Raw genomic sequence first — 18,482 nt, 5'->3', positions numbered from 1 at the left:
CCCCTGCCGTGGGCTGGCTGCCCCCACCAGCTCAGGCTGCCCAGGGCCCCATCCAGCCTGGCCTTGAGAAGCTCCAGAGATGGGGCACCCACAGCTCTACAGGCAGCTGTGCCAGGGCCTCACCGCCCTCTGAATAAAGAATTCCCTCCTACTGTCTGACTTCAATCTTCTCTCTTTTAGTTCAAAACTGGTTTCCCTTGTCCTAATGGCAGAATGCTGGGGTCTGCAGCAGAATGAGCATGGTCAAAGGGGAAGCAGACACAGACAGATGTGGGACTGGACTGTGTTCCTGAAAAGGTGCGTGAGAAAACATAGGAGCTGTGCTTTAAAAATAGGCTATGTTTTTGCTAAGAAGAGGACAGTATACAGCTTGGCAACTGACTTTAAATCAACTCTTGACTTGGCAGTGTTTAGCTAAACTAAATCAGTTTTTCAGAGGTTAATCCAAGAGCTGTTTAAATTTCACAGGCCGTGTTGCAGTTCATAGGATACCTATTTATAAAATCCTAGCTACATTTGTAAAGTTATCATAGAAATAAAACTGCTGGAGAGCAACCAACTTTACAGGAGCCATCTGTCCCCCTCCCCTTTTAAACAGATCACAATTGCTGCAAATTTCTTAGTTAAGTATGAAGACGAAACAAAACTCAGAGCTGAATATTCCAAACTTTTTTTGGTGCTGCTTCACATCCAGGCTGATGTTTGCAGACTTTGTCTAATGAGAGAAGCCAAATTCTGAACTGTTTACCAACAAGATGCAGGATTTTTGAAGTGATGCTGTTTACTGCTAACCTACTGGGCTGCAGAGTTTGCTCTGTAATTACTCCATTCAAACTTGTTCTTGTGTATCCAGAATAAAAGAGGGAAACACTTATTTATCCATCCAAACCCATCCTCTTCGACAGGTGGAAAGTTGTGTGCAGAGATGAATGTTGCTATCAGAGACACCAACCTGCAGTCACTGCTTTCAAAAGATCTGACTGAGCAGTTATCTTTTAGACTGGTGTTTCTGTACACATCATGCTTTTCCCAGCCATATTTGTCTGCTCTGTCTTCTTGTTATAGTGGTGAGGAGAAAGGCATAAGCATCCCACCTTTATGAGCACTTCACAGAACAAGACAGTAGGGTTTCTGCATATCTCATTTGCTTTCTGCCTGCAGTAACAAAACACATAGAGCAGCAAGGGAGGAAAACTGCTTCTGTGCATGCACTTGCTGGCATGAAGAAAGTCGAGCACTTGTTTCCAGCAGTAAAAAGATCATGAAAAGAAACCTAAACAAATAAAACCTAAATTTGTTTAAAAATCAGCCTTGCAAGCCTTATACCCTTTCTGTTTGTTAGGTCTTGACGAGCCCACCCCACAGCTTTTGGCTTTTATGTACTGTTCCTGTCCCAGGAAAAGGAAATTGGAGGTGACACTTTACAGCTCATCAGATAACTGTGTGATTTTCTGTTAAATTGACACGCTGCCCACTCCAGCGTCAGGATGTCACCTCTATGATGCTATCAGCATCTGCATCTGATCTTTTTGGAGTCTTTATCAATTTCTTCACTGAAATTCTCTGCTAAATGGATCAATTCTCTCAAGAACAAGGGACCAAAGGGGAAAAGAGATTGCCTCCAATTGCTATCAAAAACAACAGGAAATGATTGGCTTCTGACAGCTTTGACAGTTCAATATACAGGTTGATTTTTTATAGCAGCTGCTATTCCCCCATAATGCCTCTTGCACCTTCTCCTTTTTCTTTTCTTTCTGTGGTTGGGCGAACCAGCAAACAAGGGAAGTAAGCCCTAAAGTATGAATATCTGATCTGTGTCAACAGTACTGGTAGCACATGTTTATCTACTGCACTGCGTTGGCATTTTTTGATTCAAGAGTATCAGGGATGCAAATCCAGAACCCTGACCAGCAGGCAGCCAGACAAATCCAGCTCTGAGAGTGGGACGGTGGCACGAGCACCCAGGTGGGGAGTGCCCCCAGAATATTGCAAATGGAGCCCTGTGTGCTGCTCCCCATAAATCTTCAGGTGTCTAGCACCTCTATTCATACCTGTCCAGCTTTCAAATTGAGGATGCAATTACTTTTCCTTCCATGTAACCTTTTGAGGATCCTTGTCCCAGTTTCTTCTTCTTCTGAAACCCAAAACTACGCTGTTCCTGATATCTTTCAATGACAAGTGGTATCCCTCAGGGGTCAGTACTGGGAATGGTGCTGCTTAATCTTCATCAATGACATTGACAGTGGGATCAATTGCACCTTCAGCAAGTTTGTGGATGACATCAAGATGTGTGGTGCAGCTGAAATACCCGAGGGATGAGATGCCACTCATAGAGACCTAGAAAGGTTCTAGTAGTGGGCCCAGGTGAACTTCATGGGCTTCAACAAAGCCAAGTGCAGTGTCTCGCATCTGGGTCAAGACATGCCCCACTATCAGTACAAGCTGGGGAATTAAAGGATGGAACACAGCCCTCTCAGAAAGGACTTGGGGTACTGGTGGATGGGAAGCTGGACATGAGCCAGCAATGTACCTGCAGCCCAGAAAGCCAACTGTATCCTGGGCTGCATCAAAAGAAGCGTGTATATCAAATCAAGTGAGGTGCTCCTGCCTCTCTGCTCTGTGCTGGTGAGGCCTCACCTGGAGTACTGCATCCAGATGTGGAGTCCTCAGCACAGGAGAGACACAGACCTGCTGGAGTGCATCCTGAGAAGAGCCACAAAAATGATTCAAGGGATCATTTCCACCCCTATCTGGACAGGCCGAGAGAGCTGGGGCTTTTCAGCCTGGAGAACAAAAGGCTCCTCGGTGACCTGAGAAGAGGCTTTCAGTATCTAAAGCAGGGCTGTAAGAAAGAAGGGGATGAACTCTTTAGCAGCATCTGTGGTGACAGGACAAGGAAAAACAGTATTAAACTAAAAGCAGGGAGATTTAGATTGGATATAAGGAAGAATTTTTGTACAGTAACGGTGGTGAGGCACCGGAATAGGTGGCCTATAGAGGATGCCCTGTTCCTGGAGACAGTCTGGATGAGGTTGGATGGGGCTCAGAGCAACCTGAACTAGCTGCGTCTTTGTTCATTGCAGATGGGTTGGACTGGATGACTTGTTTTAAAGGTCCTTTCCAACTCAAATAATTTAATGATCTGCAAAGAAGTCCCTGTGCGGTCAGCTGGAAGGGCTTCCCCAGCACCTCCATCACCCAAACTGTCTCAGAAGAAGAAATGTCTGCAGATGGCAAGAATACTCTTTTGCAACCTCAAGAATTTGTCCTCAGTAATTAAAGTAATATTCTAATTCACAGAGCTTACATCTCAGCCACACTGGTTAATGCAAATTTCCTCTCGCACAGTGCCCTCCCTGCTCGATAGATTTCAATGCCTATGAATAGCTAATGTATTCCATGGGAGCAGCCACAGGAGAATAAATTAATTTAAACACTAGCTCAGGCTACAGAGAAAGAAATGCAGCCAAGGAGGCAGCAATCCAGACCTCAGAGTTTTCCAGTATTGCATGCTCAACCCTGAGTTCATCCCACCATCCCACACATACGTCATAAGGCCGGAAGGGATGGCACAGCTTTCAGCTCTCCTTTTATTCTATCTTAGTATAGTATATATTGTTTTCAATCTTTTTTTTTTTTTTTTTCCTTGCTGGAACATTGCACTGGCATAATTCAGCTGTATATAAATACATGCCTTCCTATTTAAAGTTCTCGTCTAGAGAAGAGTGTGTGAAAATATTCACTATTGCTCCACAATCACAATTTTTAAATCAGTATTTCATTACAGGGCACCTTTAGAGATCATTTCTCCCAATCTTGCTGACTTGCTGAGTTTTCTAGTGTGGAATCTGATGAATCAATATTACATTATTATTGCTAGCACTTATGAAAACATAATGAGAGTGCTACATATTATTCCAATGCTTTAAAAATCTCATATCGGTTTCAATCATCAGACAGCTCAGGAGAAGGAGGTGGTGACTTATAGGGAGAGCAGAAAAAGCAGCAAATTTCACAGAGTAGCTTGGAAGAACTCACAGGAGAGAAGAGTGGGTATTGCAGGGCTCACAAATGACAATCAATAGGCAGCCGGAAGAGCAAGGTCTTCTGTGCAGCCATAAGGATATCTGCATCACTTGTGGGAGTGCTCTGTGTGTGAGGCTGTGAAGCACAGGGTAAAGATTGGATAATGTGCTGAAAATGGTGCAAAGCTTGTTGGACGGATCTTGTACACAGACTGCAGCAGTAAGCAGCAAGGATGGGCAGCGCAGAGCCTGGAGCTGCTAGTGTGATAAAAGAAGGACTAAAGGCATACAAAGGTGTTCTAATGGCCCAGTGCCTTTCCAGGTGCATCTGGCCAGACTGCAGAAGCTGAACTTCCAAAGAAATTCAAAAATATTACTGAAAGGTTTTACAAGGACTACAGAACTATTTCTTCAGCTGCTTGTCCATTTTGAATGTTAGGATACCTGTACAAGTGCTGTCATTTAATGCTGATTAGAGCTTCACTGCAGCTAATACATTGGTAGTGGCATGTGTTTTGGATATTATCATCTCTGACTTGCACACAGGAAGCACTGTAAGCCACAATAAATCACTGCCTGTGAGTTTAATTTCCCCCACTGTTTTCACATGCCTGCAGATGAGTGGGATGGTGGCATCCTTTCCACAATGCTGGAAAGGAGATGGTAATCCTTCTTCCTAGGACTGAATGTAAACAGACATGGCATGAAAAGCCTCCCCTCCAGCATCCTTCACTGCATTAAAAGACGCTGGTCCTCAACAAGCAGAGCTGACCTTTCCATGCTCTTAAAGCCTCATGCCTTTAAGAAACATGACCCACCTTTTCACTCGATCCTTTTTCCCCCTTACTCTTTGTAGTTTCTTCCTCCCTTATCAACTTTCTGCAGTGTTGAACAAAGCCAGCTTCTTGGGCGTGCACTTCAATAGCAGTCGTGTCTCACGTGGAGTAGGTGGTGGACACCACCATCTGCTCCAGATATGACTTCAGATACTGATATCAGGCACAGGAGCTGTTTGCAAACATTCAGTTTCCTACAGAAAACGTATATTCCATTGCAACTGCTGAATTAGGAATTGTGGATTTTCTCTTTCCCAAAGTTGATGGTTAATATAGATTTATTTTTGTTTTCCCCAACTAGTTTTGGAGACAAAATGCCTAGGAAGTTTTGGGATTGAGTCTGAGTCTTCTTAATTCTACACCACAGCTCCACAAACATGCTGTCAGGCTTAAAATTAATTCCAGACAGCAGCAAACTGATATCACAGATACAAAGAGGGAGGAGAGAAGCTCCCTAATCACTGAGACCAGACTGCTGCTGCGGATTGGAGCCAGCTTACAGACAGCCTGCTGCAGGATGGAAATGCTCTCCAGAAGTAGTACATAAATGTTACGAGCACAGAACAGGAACAAAAACTATCAACCATTTATGAAAATCAAAGGTAATTTCTGCACCAGAATTCAGGGGCATAGAATCAGAGACCTCAAAGTCAGACTGCGGGTTTTGGCAAGGATCAATAAGCCCTATACAGCAGGGCACAGTGATCAGTAAAGGTCGATCTCACCACAACAGCACTGCTCTGCTAATGAGGCAGCAAGGCTAAGCTTCACGTGCCTGCACGCTGAAAGTAGGGATTGTTGTATACGTTTGGTTATTGGCAGCTCTGAAGCGATATGTTGACTTATCTCTACAGTACGGATGTATTCTAAATTACTACCTGACTTGAAGCAGTTTCCCTAGAAATGAAGGATGCTCTGGCTTATGAACAATGCTTCGAGCTATCCCCTCCTTGCTGCAGTCTGAAAATGCCTACTCTTTGAAGTGCTGAGTACTGCTGTAATACTTTTATATGGGAAAAAAAAATCGTAGGGTTGGCTTGTTTGTTTTAGGAAAGTTCAAATTTCTGGTCTGTCAGCCTTGAAAGAGTCCCCTTAATAAACTCAAGAGATCACTATCCACAGAAGTTTTTGCACAGGATGGATAGAAGAAAAGAAAATATTTCTAGGGTTCCTCCAGAGCTGCTATTTCTACAGTCTGTAATTGTTATTTTAATAGGCATCCTACCAGGACATTCTCTTTTAAAACAGACCTCCTTTCCTTAACAAATAGTCTCCTGTCAGACACTAATGCTGGCACTTTTGAGAACTGAAATGGTGGCTGCTATTAATGACTAGACACTTCTGACTGTATCCCAGCACTTTGTTCCTCATAGGATCTTTTCCCAAGCTGTAAAATGTGGTGCCAGATTTAGCTTCTCAAGCAAGAAGAATAACACTAATAGACACTAAATGGGTGTGAGCTGTCACATACACCAGCATTACAGCAGGAGTGTTATGTCTCAATTAGCAGCTGGTTTGAAAATCAGTGGAAACAGACAGCATTTTTCGTGCTTTCAGTTGTAGCTCTTGAGCTGTGCAGACACTAGAACAAGAGTTTATGTTTACTTGTGAGGGCAGAAACCTGGCACTGTAGCACAGCCATGTCCCTGAGCTGCCTGCTTCCTGCTTCTGCACACCTCAGTTTACCATTACTCATGTAGCTGAATTTAGTATTTAGGTATTTCACAGACAGGCAGCTATTACTGGGTCTAGATAGGAAAATCCAGTGCAATATGACAGATGTTAGGTATGTGCAAAGCACAACTGCTGTGGGGTATGGCTAAAATTAACTGACAGTCCAGCTTCTGCTGGTCCTGCCTTCTGTTATGCACATGCAGAGTATGTGCACCCTGACACTACAGAAATCAGGATTTTTACCACTGATTTCCAGGAAGACAGAATTGTATTTTCTGTTGCAATCACTTTCCAAAGAATATGATGACTTCATTCACCTTCTGCCCAACACAATAACAGGGAAAACAGAAGGCAGCAGTTCATCAGCTCATGCACCTACTGTAAGCTGGTGAAGGCCTTCAGAAGGGGGAATGCTCTGATCCCTGTGGCACCGCTCCTTTAAAGCTCCTGGAACATATTTGCATGCAGTTTACCCAGGCAAACCGCTACATAAAAAGGTGACATAACCGGAATGCTCTGATATCATTTTGATATTGGTAAAAGACCTGATGTCTGTTACAGCCATCGGGTAGTAAGAAAAGAAGTACCTCATCCGAGGCCAGTAGTTAAATATAATTCCCCTGAGTTCATAGGTATTTGTTATTTTTCTCTTTAGTTGGTTACTTTTCATGGCAGCCATACTTCACATTGCCTCGGCCATGGAGCGCTCCTACTAAGTTCCAATTATATCAGATAGGGATCTAACAGCCACTCCATATAGTACATTTCACAGTTTCTATAACTTCCTTTTTATCCTCTCAAGTGTTGAGTAAGTCACAGACTAAAGTGTGTTTCCTTTGAGAAACATATGCATGTCACTGGTAAAACCGATGAGTGGCTCCCTAACATCTGAAATGTTCACTTAAATGATTCCAGAACAAAAACTGAACAACTGAAGCTAACAGCAAAAAAGCAAATCCTCCCAAATGCATTTAATTATGCCATATAATTAAATTAGGTCTGCTTGTGCTTGTTTATTTGACCCTTGCCTGAGATACCAAGGATGCATTCCTCAGAATGTGAAGCAATGAGACAAATACAGGGCTGCTATGCATTGCCTGTAAACATATACCCTCCTTCATACAGTTTTTAGGGCATTGATGAACCCAGAGATAAGCAGAGTAAGCTCTACTGTACATCTTTCATATGTGACATCCTAGCAGCATGGCCTCAGGACCAAGAGAAAACGTTATATTAATAGAAGTAAGGATCATAGACTAGTGATCTGAGGTTAAGGGGAGCAGTCACTCCAAGGTCTAACAGTCTGTATTTATCCTCAGTTAACCTCATTGTAATTAAGTTTGTTAGAAATAACTATGCAAATTATTCTTAAGCTCATCCATTTCACAGCTTTGTGAAAAAACTGATACCAACACCAAGTAAAAAAATAGCATATTTTCAGTTTCTCAATGCTAAACTGAGAATAGAACAGATCTCACAAGAAAAATAATTCTTTTAACAGAGAAGATTTCATCCACAACTCATAAAGCCAAAGAAAAGGTGCCCACAGTTTTTGCTGCATCCTTCTTGCACTGCCTTTGAACTACTTCTATTTACACAACCCCTGTAAAGATACTTTAGCATCAGCAGGGATGGTAGAGAAACCATGATATTTGTGACTGGTGGACATATGTGGTACCTGAGGCTGGGAGGGAGATGGAAACTCCTCCATACACACTTTGCACAACTGCCTGCAACCAGCTCAAGCAGGTGAATGCACCAGAAATCTCCCAGTCCAGTGCTAAGCTCGACCATCTGGGAGCTATGAAACTACCATCAGCACATGGTGGTTTCAGTGCCAGCTAGGCCTAGTAAACCCTACAGCATCCCACTGTGGTGCTGCACCCAGTCATAGGCCTATCATTGCCCTGAGCAAACTTCTGAGCATGTTGAGCTGGTGCAGAGGCTCTGCCCAGGGAGGCAGGGACCCACTGATTCATCACTAAGCCCTGTGCTGCTCAGGAACTCCACTTCAGCTCCAACTAGCACTGAAAGAAGGTACCTGGATTCGTGATGCACTGTAGCTAACGTAAATCTTGCCAGGCATTACTTAGCTCTATGAAAACGTATCTGCATCTCTTTCATTGTTGCAGAGTTAATCCATATGGCAGGTAACTCAACTCTGCCTGAGATCTGACCATATGTACAAATGAAGGAACTGACAGGAAGTATTGCTTTCCACCTATTTTAGCACATGGCATTAATTGATCTTTGCTGATTTATTTATTTATTTATTTCACAGAAATCAGTATCACTACGATGTCACACCAGCCAGTAGCTACGCATTTTCAGTTAAGCATCCAGCTGGGACATATGCATACTTCCAGGTATCATCTTAAATACCTGTACTTTATCATTGCTTGGAAAAACTAAATTACGTTTTAGAGGAAAATAAAATGGTTACATTTCCCCCAGTTTTCTTTTTAACTATCTCTTATGGTATTGTTGTCTCTTTTTACAACCTCATCGTGTCAGCTTGCACAGCATGAAGAAAGCAAATGAGTTCTGCCAATAAAACATGCCAACTTGTTTGGTGTAGTCCTAAATCTTTCTCAGCTTGGAGAGAAGTTCATCTTTCAACTCATACATAAAAGAAAACTGAAGTATATCCTTAAAGTGAAAATTCACAAATTCATTACTATCTCACTGGTTTCTTACTGTTGGATTCCATCTGCTCAGCCACTGAAATGAAAAATGAAACCTTTATCCTTTTAGGTGTGGCTACATTCACAGCACCCTACAATTACAGAGGAAACAGTGCCTTTATTAGCTACATAAAGAATAACACTAAATTAATTAATTAACCACAAAAATATTGGTTTTAAAGACTGGAAAACTAGTAGCACTAGTACTAGCAGTACTTCACATTTCTATTTCAACTGTAAGCATCAATACTTTTTTTTAATTGAACACTGGGTATCATTATCCACAGTGTTACTTACTGATGTATAAAGGCACGCAATGACTTTTCCAAAGGTGACAAAATATAGTAATTGAAGTCAAGGAAAGTGCGCTTGAAAATTTTGATCCATTAACCCACCACACAGTATGAACAATTAAGAAAGCTTGAAAAGCCATTACTGCATTTGAAATATTGGATTTGGTTGTTTTAATTTTTTGAGGCCAAAAATCTTGAAAGATGAAAAATGCTGCAGTGGAATGAACACTGGTACAATGCTTTACAAACATATGTTAGGTAATTCCTCACTTTGAATATGAATTCAGATACATCAATTAGATTTAAGTTCTCTTCTGGGTATTTTCAACACACTGAGTTTAGTCATAATTGGATTTTTACCCCGAAACACTTAATCAAGGCTGTATCAAAGCAAAAAACACGTTTCAGAAGAATCCTGTAAAATACAAAGAGAATTTGTCTCTTTTTTCCAAGGATCTGCCAGCTTTATTAACTTCCCTTAATTTAGAAACTGACTTGTTTTTTCTTTTATCCAATTAATGCATTAAATCACTTTGAAGTGTTGCTTTTTAAATACAGTATCTGCAGTTATGTAAAGTACAAGACCATCAGCACCATTCATTCTCCCAAACTGATATACACTGTGCTCAATTCAACAAGAAAGATGATTTTAAGGTGAACTGAATATTCTCCCACTGTTTAAACAAACCTTTCATCAATTTTAGAGTTGCAACACTGAAGTTTTTTTTCCTCTGTAGAGCAATGGTTTCTATAATCAAGTTAGCCTGAAGCAGAGATCTAAATAATAATGAATGGAGAGCACATCTATGATGAGCATTATTTGAGAAGTACAACCCTTTGCTTCAGTCTTAAACATCTTTTCCAATAACTTCCAGCATAGCAAAAACTAACATGTGAAATCTAGGTGGAATTTTGTTATACATGAGCTCTCCTCTCCCTGCCCTTGCAGTCCCAAAGATGGCTATTTATGGAACTTGCTAGGCACTTGATAGAAGTGGCAGCATTCTCATGAAAACTGTAGACAAAAATGTGACTAGAATATCCATCAACAAGCCCTAAAAAATGAGATCATTATCTTTGTAAGACAGTCTACAAATTCCATCTATGAGAAGGTGTGATTTTATAACTGATAATAAAAATCTAGTCACTCTGAAAAAAAAGCATATTCGCATATATTATTTCATGTCTAATTTTTAAGGATGTTACATGGCAACAGGACTTGCAACATTATCAGCCTCTGTATTTCATGAGCAAAGACTGAAGGCATTAGAGACTTAGATATGATTACAGGCTAGACTGTTATCAAAAAGCAAAGCAAATGAACCCAGTACTTGACTCACTCTCAGTCCAATCTCCAGTGCTGTGTACCACCATAAAGCCAAGCTGCAGCTATCCCAGCCCACAGCACCACTCAGACAAGTGACATTTCAGAGGAGATAACACAAAGGACTCATATCAGAAGAATCTCAAAAGCTTTTCTACAAACACTCATCTCAGTGACATACTTGAAATCAGTAGAATTCAGAGATTTAGGTGGATGCCCATAGGACTGCATAATTGATATGGAAGGCGAGTGCGTTTTATAGTTATACAGAGGCTACGTAAATGCATACTAACTCAGATTCTACTGATATAACTAGATTGGACACATGCACAAACTTCACAACTCATCTCAACCATATGTAGATCAAAAATGAGATGCCCTGCTAGAGCTGTGCGTTGTACCCAATGGGAGTTGCTGCTCCATCTAGGTGTACAGCTCAGAAAAGCTGTTGGCATTGTATGGCATTGCCATGGCAATGTGGGATGCAGCTTCCAGGCATGATGCAATCTGATGGTCCAACTGCTCCGCGAACTCCTGTTCTGCCTGGAACTAAAAGCCATGCTGAGAAGGATTAGTACTTTCATTTCTTCAACTGTATGGTTGAAGAAATGAAATAGGAAAAGCCGGGACAGCCTTAATACTTCATGAGAGGCTTTAGCCTTAAGTAAAATCTCTAGTTAAAGTTAAGAAAGGTTTGAGCAGGAATATTGGATGTTTCCAAATGAATCCGAAAAAAATCACTATATCTGGTGTTACACAATTTCTGTCACAAGGTATGGGTAAGCATTTAAGAAGAAAAAAAAAGAAAAAAAGATTTAGATGAAAAGCAGAACCTTTTTAGGCTAATAACTTGTATTTTGAGATCTGACTCTCGGAGAAATGCTTCTTTCTTCTGAAAGCTCTTTTGTGCATTCCGTACTTGATATATTTGGAAAATAAACTTGCTTTATGAATGGCTCTCAGCTTGTGTCAGCACTTTCAAAGCATAAACACAGAAAGCTTTACATTAAGGTAGATTACAGCTAGAAGTGTCTTTCTCAAAGTGTGCCTTTTTCATTAACTACATGAATCTTAATGAGAGCAGGATTACTAAGTCATATAACAATGAGAATGAGCTGAGCCATCCCAGTGATTTCTGTTGTTTCCCACTCTTTTCATTTTTGGATCCCACTGCCCCATTACAGGCTTGGCAATTATACAAAGTTAGCATAGTGTAAAGCACTAGCCACTACATTCTTCCATTGTAATTTCTAAATTAACTGAGTTAATCTTTGGGGATTGTGATTTCAGCTTGTTTAGAAAAACCTGTCAACAGCAGGAACAATTTCTACTTGCTTCTCCAGTTGCTTATTGACCTTTATGCAGTCTGCTTTCACAATAACATTTTCCTTGCAGATTTGAATTTTGGGCTAACACCACCATCAGTTTAATGGAAAAAGTAATAATATCCTTCCTTTAGCAATTACACAGCTTCCTACTATGTTAATTCCTTTGTTATTTTCTAAACAAATGCACAACATTTTTCTTCATTATTTCTCTATTTACCACAAACTGTGTCAAAAGTCCTAACACTTTCCTTAGTGTTATTTGCTACTTTTTCATTGCCGTTAATTTTGAATTGATGCTCACGAACGCTAAGTGTACAATCCTTGTATATCTTGTCATTTTTGTCAAATTCCTTTACTGTGACTGTTCTGAACCAAAATTTGCAACTAATTCATTGCTGGGCCATCAATGCTGTGAACATTAGCACACAGAATCCCCTTAACATTGACCTTTGCCAGTTTAAGAGAGCTCAGTTGGCACTGGAGGATGTGAACTGCTATTGGAAGAATGACTCCTGTGCAGGGCTGGGCGCAGCCAATTTGACATCACTGGGGCAGAAGTGCAAGACTCTTCGATGAGTCAAAATGCTGGCCTGCTGAACATTAAACTAAATGGGCTGAAAAGCATGGTATGCGCTCCTCTTGGTGTGCTATGTGTGTGAATAGGGTGAAAACTTTTTGATTTACATTTCTTATGACAGATAAATAAATCTTCCAGATGTTTACCAAATGCTATCTTTGCACAGCAGTCTAATTACTTTTTTTTTTCATACATTATCACATAAAACTACCAAAAAAGAAACCCTCATTAAGAATTTGCCGGTCAGTGCGGTACATTTTACATCCTTCATTCAGAACTCCATAGGTCTTACAACAGAGCTCTTGCAGGAAAAAGAATGAGTGTTTCAGGAGGCTAAACATATTTTTCAACCAAATGTGGAATAAATTGATTTTTACTTTGATTGTCTTCAGTGCTGTGGCCATAAAAGCTTGGTGGCAGCTTTTATACATAAATTCCAAATCACTCCCCTCTTACGAAAGGCTAGAGCACCCAGTCTTCCATATGTAGCCATTGGTTGCTTCTTTTGCACCTGATTTTAGTGTGCTCTCTCTTCCATCACTCTCCTCTTGTCACTTAAAAAGCAGCATCTCAAAGCATTTGGGAATGTGTCCCTTTCTAAAGTGTCATCTCAGAGCTGAGAGACACTTGTGAATATAGCTAAAAGTTAGCACTTCACTACCAAGTTGTCTCTAATTTTTCTGCAGGCAATGCTGTCTGTAAACCGACATGTGGCTTGAATTCTCCTTGACAGAAGGGTCTAGAGACTTAACAGCCCAGAGCCACAGTAGCTCTTAGTAGCCAGTTTTCCTATTTTGAAGAACTAGGTGAAACAAAAGCTACATGTACATGTCATGGTTCTTTATGTTACACAATATATGACTGAAAATGCAGTTTCAAGAACAATCAAAGTTTATTTGCAACAGAATTATGTTAGTACAGTGCTTGAACTGTATTTGTTTCTGCCTGTCTGGATCTTACATGCATGAGTCATGTGTTGCTGTAAAACATGCTACTGCAGTCACTCTCCCTCCTTTAAGAAGAAGGAAGGAAGGAAGGAAGGAAGGAAGGAAGGAAGGAAGGAAGGAAGGAAGGAAGGTAGGAAGGAAAGGAAAATTACCTATTTGTTCCCCATCTTATTAGCTTCAGGAGCTGAACAAAGAATGATTGTTAGCATGATAAAGTGGGTGCTATATAAATGAAAATCCCTTCTTTGGCTCTGCTTTGCAGAAATGAAATATTCCAGTCTCATGAAATATGTATTTTAGCTGTCGACTACTGACTATCGAGATCCCTACAACAAAACACCATAGAAGGACTGGACTGTATTAATTTTATAAGAAAATCCTTTAATGAAAGTCTGGATCAACTGAGGTCACGGGAAGATTAATTTAAGATAATGCTGAAATGTGGAAGCATGAAAATGAAAAGATGTAATGTGATCAAAGGGCTGTGACATAGCTGCTTTTAAGTTAAAAGCATGTGAGATTTAATGAATAACACAGCAAACATCACAGTTAGAGGGGCTAAACTTAACAAAATGTCATTTATCCAGTATTTGGCGTATATGCAGTTTCACCATCAAGCATTTTTAAGAGGATAATAACCTCCCTGTCTTGTATGGTACATGCCTCCATTCAAGTACCAGGGAAAATATTTCTTTGTATTACCAAATTGGGTTTGTTTGACACAAGCTAGGTATGCACTTGAGCTATCGAAGTAAAACAAACATATTGTGAAAACAATTGCTCAACTAAGTTTACTTTTTAAACATAGATTAGAAAGGATTGTCCACTGTATTGACTGACACATCTAAAAATTACCTGTTATTTATTATATTGTAACTATGACTTTAAAACAAATAATAAGGAAAAGAATTCAGTAGAGAGAAAATATGATCACAATGCAGCCAGACAAGTGGAAGAGTATAAGGAAGCAAATCTTACTGTTGGGTGAGAGATTATTCTGCAATGCGTCTTCATTCAGGTCAGTGAAGGTGATATGTGTAGCTAATTGTTGAACAGAGCACAGCACTAAGATCAATGAAATAATTGATAACAGATGAGAACATAGTTAGTGCTCCATCTATTTAGCAAAACTGTTATGCTTATGCAAGGGATTATAAGATACACTTGTCTATGAATGAAGAAAGACTGAAATTAATGGCCCAGAAGTGTCTTCCAGCTCTACACTTCAGTAAAATGGTACAGTTATTTTAATTAAAAAGAAGTGCAATCTTTTACACAATGTTAAGATTCTGATCATTTCAGTGTGTGGTTATTTTGTTTCTAATTAACAGGAGGTTATCAAACCATTTAATTTGTTCCTCATATGCAGCAAGTCTTCAGGTTTGGCCCTTATACAAAAAAGGAGCAGAGAACTATAATTTTGTATATAAAGTTTTTAGTGCCTCTCTTTCCATTATGGATTAATTTGTTTTCTTCATACTATATGGTTTATACAATCCTAGAAGAATCTCCTGCTAAGAATCCTGAATTTCTGAAACAACTGAAATAATTTATATAGCAACAGAACATGATTTCCCTTGGAGGCAGGCACTGAAGTTCTCCTTAGAAATGTGTATAAGTGGCGCTGATCAAGACCTGTAGGACATACTATATTATAGGTAATAAATAATAAGTTAGTAGACATCTTAAAGAGGGAAAAAAAAAGAATGATCTTAGAGAGACTAATAAAAAGGGAAAAGAATTCATTATAAACAGTGCATGGTATTATTGCTCTACAACCTTCTGACCCATGGGCCCTTCAAGCCCCAGAGTCTTCCTTGTTGCTATCCTAAACATTCACTTAAATATATATTCTGCCACTGACTCCACATTGACCACCATCTGCACCTCTCCTTGTCAAACCCAACAATCTACTCGTTATTCCAGACTCATAAAAAAACTTGCATCATATTGATAGTTACTGCATCTCTAACTGTGAGAACTGAGAAAAAATGGTAGCACTGTTACAGAGGTGACTTGCTCTGAGTGTTTTAAATACGCATTTACATGTTTTGGGAAACACTCCTGAGCACAGAATTTTAAAGTAAGATGAAAGGGTGAGTTTTATCTAAAGTAAGTTTTCTACAGTGTAACAGACGGTTGGAAACAGAATGATTTAACTTAATTTAGTATAATTGCAAGAGGAACACAGTGCTTAATTCTAATTACCCAGATGAAAGTAAGCACCAGAACTGTGTCAGAGAAGTTTACAGTGCCAGTAATGTAGAATGAATTCATCCCACTGCCCAGAACCACGGGGTGAACCTGCTTTGTTTCTCTGCTAGGACAGAACCACTTATTTTGAGTGAGTAATAACAGATTCACAGCACTGTGCATGAGATCAGAACCTGGCTTGTAATAAAGCCTCAGTGTGTTTCAGGAGTGAAGACACTTCCTCTTCAGCAACTTTAAGATAAAATTTTAAAGCTTTTTTCAAGCAGCTTGCATTCAGGTTGAGTTTCAAAGAACGTGAACGACAAAGTGTTAGAAGGTGACTTTCTGTCAAAAAAGTGCACTACTATCTCTTACTTTCATATAATAATATGCCATGAAGCAGCAGGGATAACAGAGGGCTTCTCTCACACCATTCGTTCTCTGTCCCTTCTCACAAGCAAGAATGGAGGTGAAAACCACAAAGATTGTGTCTCCCACTTTCACTCTCCCAAAAGAATCAGCACTGGATCCAAACTTTCCTCCCTCAATAGCCCACAGTTCACGAGGATTGGGAAAACCCATACAAACCCATTTGTGACAGCAATTGCCCTGGCACAGACCCCTCCCAAAACAACCTTCTGGGAAAGGGAAAATCTCAGCAGTAAGATATGAACATTTGAGAGGCAATAGCATAAACACAGCAGACAAGGAGCAGTGCCTGGGGCTGAAGGGAAGGACCCCACTACCCCGAAAGCTTGGGTAGGGGACTTCAACTCTGGTTTAAAACTCCATGTGCAGTTCAAAGCAAACCATGCAGACCACATATATATTTTTTTCCTGATGAAGATATTTATGTCCCTGTATCTGAGCTCCCATAAGGCAAAACTATTTATTTCTGTGAAGGTAGCATGGTGGCACCTGAGCATCAGCAGTTGAATGAAACAGTAACCATAAAGAAGACAGCAACTCTTCTCAGTGTCAAGACTTCACAAGATATGAAACTGCTATTGTCATTTCTCTGAAGAATAAAACAGAACAGCTTCATGATAATTGTTTTATTTCCATGGAGAAGTGAAGGAAAATCTGTAATTCTTTACCATGACAGTTTGAGGATGCGCAAGAGAATTCCTGTTTCTGCTTTCACTCGTTTTCATTTCTCCTTCTCAATTCTCATAACTGTATTTGTTGTTGTTGTTTTTCCTCATTTCTCCATAAACCTTTGTGTTTTTTTTCCTTTTTGGAGCTTTACTACAGACTCTGTGCTTCATCTTCTCTGCCCCCCACTCAGCTTGTTTAATGTGCACTGTCCCCCTGCTCCCTCTGATGCAGCAGTTGGTGGTCACAACCCTGTGCAGACAATGGTCAGTGCTATTTCAGCATGGAGGGTTAAAGTCAATGCTCCAATACAGCCATTTCAGAGAGGACCAGCAATTCTAAGGAAAAACAGGAACTGTCCAATTTTAGAGACATCTCCATTACACAAGAAGACAAAATGAATACTTGTTCATTAATATCTGCCTATTTACCAATACCCACTCACATCCACAAAGGTGGGAGAACTCTAGCCAGGATGTGCAAATAGCGAAACCAAAGCTGTATGTACATTGATAAGAACAACTGATATTTGAAAGGCACGTCTGCAAAAGTGAGGATGAATATTCCTGGAATGGAGAAGAGATGACTTGCAGGAGCCCTTCTATAATTCCAGCAGAGGATGCACACTGTATCAAACACATCAGTATATATATATTTTTTATAATAAGTTCCCTAAAAGGGTTTCTTTTGGTACCTTTTTTTCCTTCTTTTTTTTTTCTCTTGGTATTACAGTATTTTGCATTTGCTGGGCATGACTCATGTGCAAAATTGTGTTTATTATAAATGAAGCAAATTTTCAGATTTCTATGCTGAGGTAGCCAAAATTAGAAAGTTTTAAAGTATTTGTAGTGACGACAGGCAAACCTTGTGTGCTTGAATATACAATGCTCATCAGCAAGGCAGCAGTAAGTTCAGGTGAAGGCACAGCAAACCAATTTTACCCCATGGCTGGCTCACTGTGTACTGAGGTGCAGAGGTCTGGTTACATAGGTATCACTGAGTATGTACCTATAAAACCAATGATGGAAAAGTGACACTTCTTCTGCATTATATAACCACATAACCATCATGCTTTAAATAAAAAATGTCACATCCCTTGAAACACATCACAGCATCTTGGTACCTTATGGTAAAAATTGGAAGATAAAAGGGAAGTATTACACTGTATCGCTCTGGATCTTCTACTTTTCCCATAGCATCCACTACTGGCAGTGCTGGGCCAAATACTCAGTTGCTCCTCCAGTTGTTCCTCTGCCTTCCTCAAGCTGAGGAAGTAAATTTCCTATCAAGTATTTAAGATACTTTGACAATAATTCTTGTATTTGTTGTTCAGCTGCAATTGAATCTGGCTAAAGTGATAAAGGATAATAAAAAAGGCTTCTTCAAGTATGTTAATAGCAAAAGGAAAACTAGGGAGAATGTGGGCCCCTTACTAAGTGAGGGGGGGGTCCTCGTAACGGGGGATGCTGAGAAGGCAGAGATACTGAATGCCTTCTTTACTTCTGT

Source organism: Meleagris gallopavo, chromosome 1, assembly GCF_000146605.3.
Source record: "Meleagris gallopavo isolate NT-WF06-2002-E0010 breed Aviagen turkey brand Nicholas breeding stock chromosome 1, Turkey_5.1, whole genome shotgun sequence".
Classification (NCBI taxonomy): domain Eukaryota; kingdom Metazoa; phylum Chordata; class Aves; order Galliformes; family Phasianidae; genus Meleagris; species Meleagris gallopavo.
Note: the sequence above shows the minus strand (reverse complement) of the source record.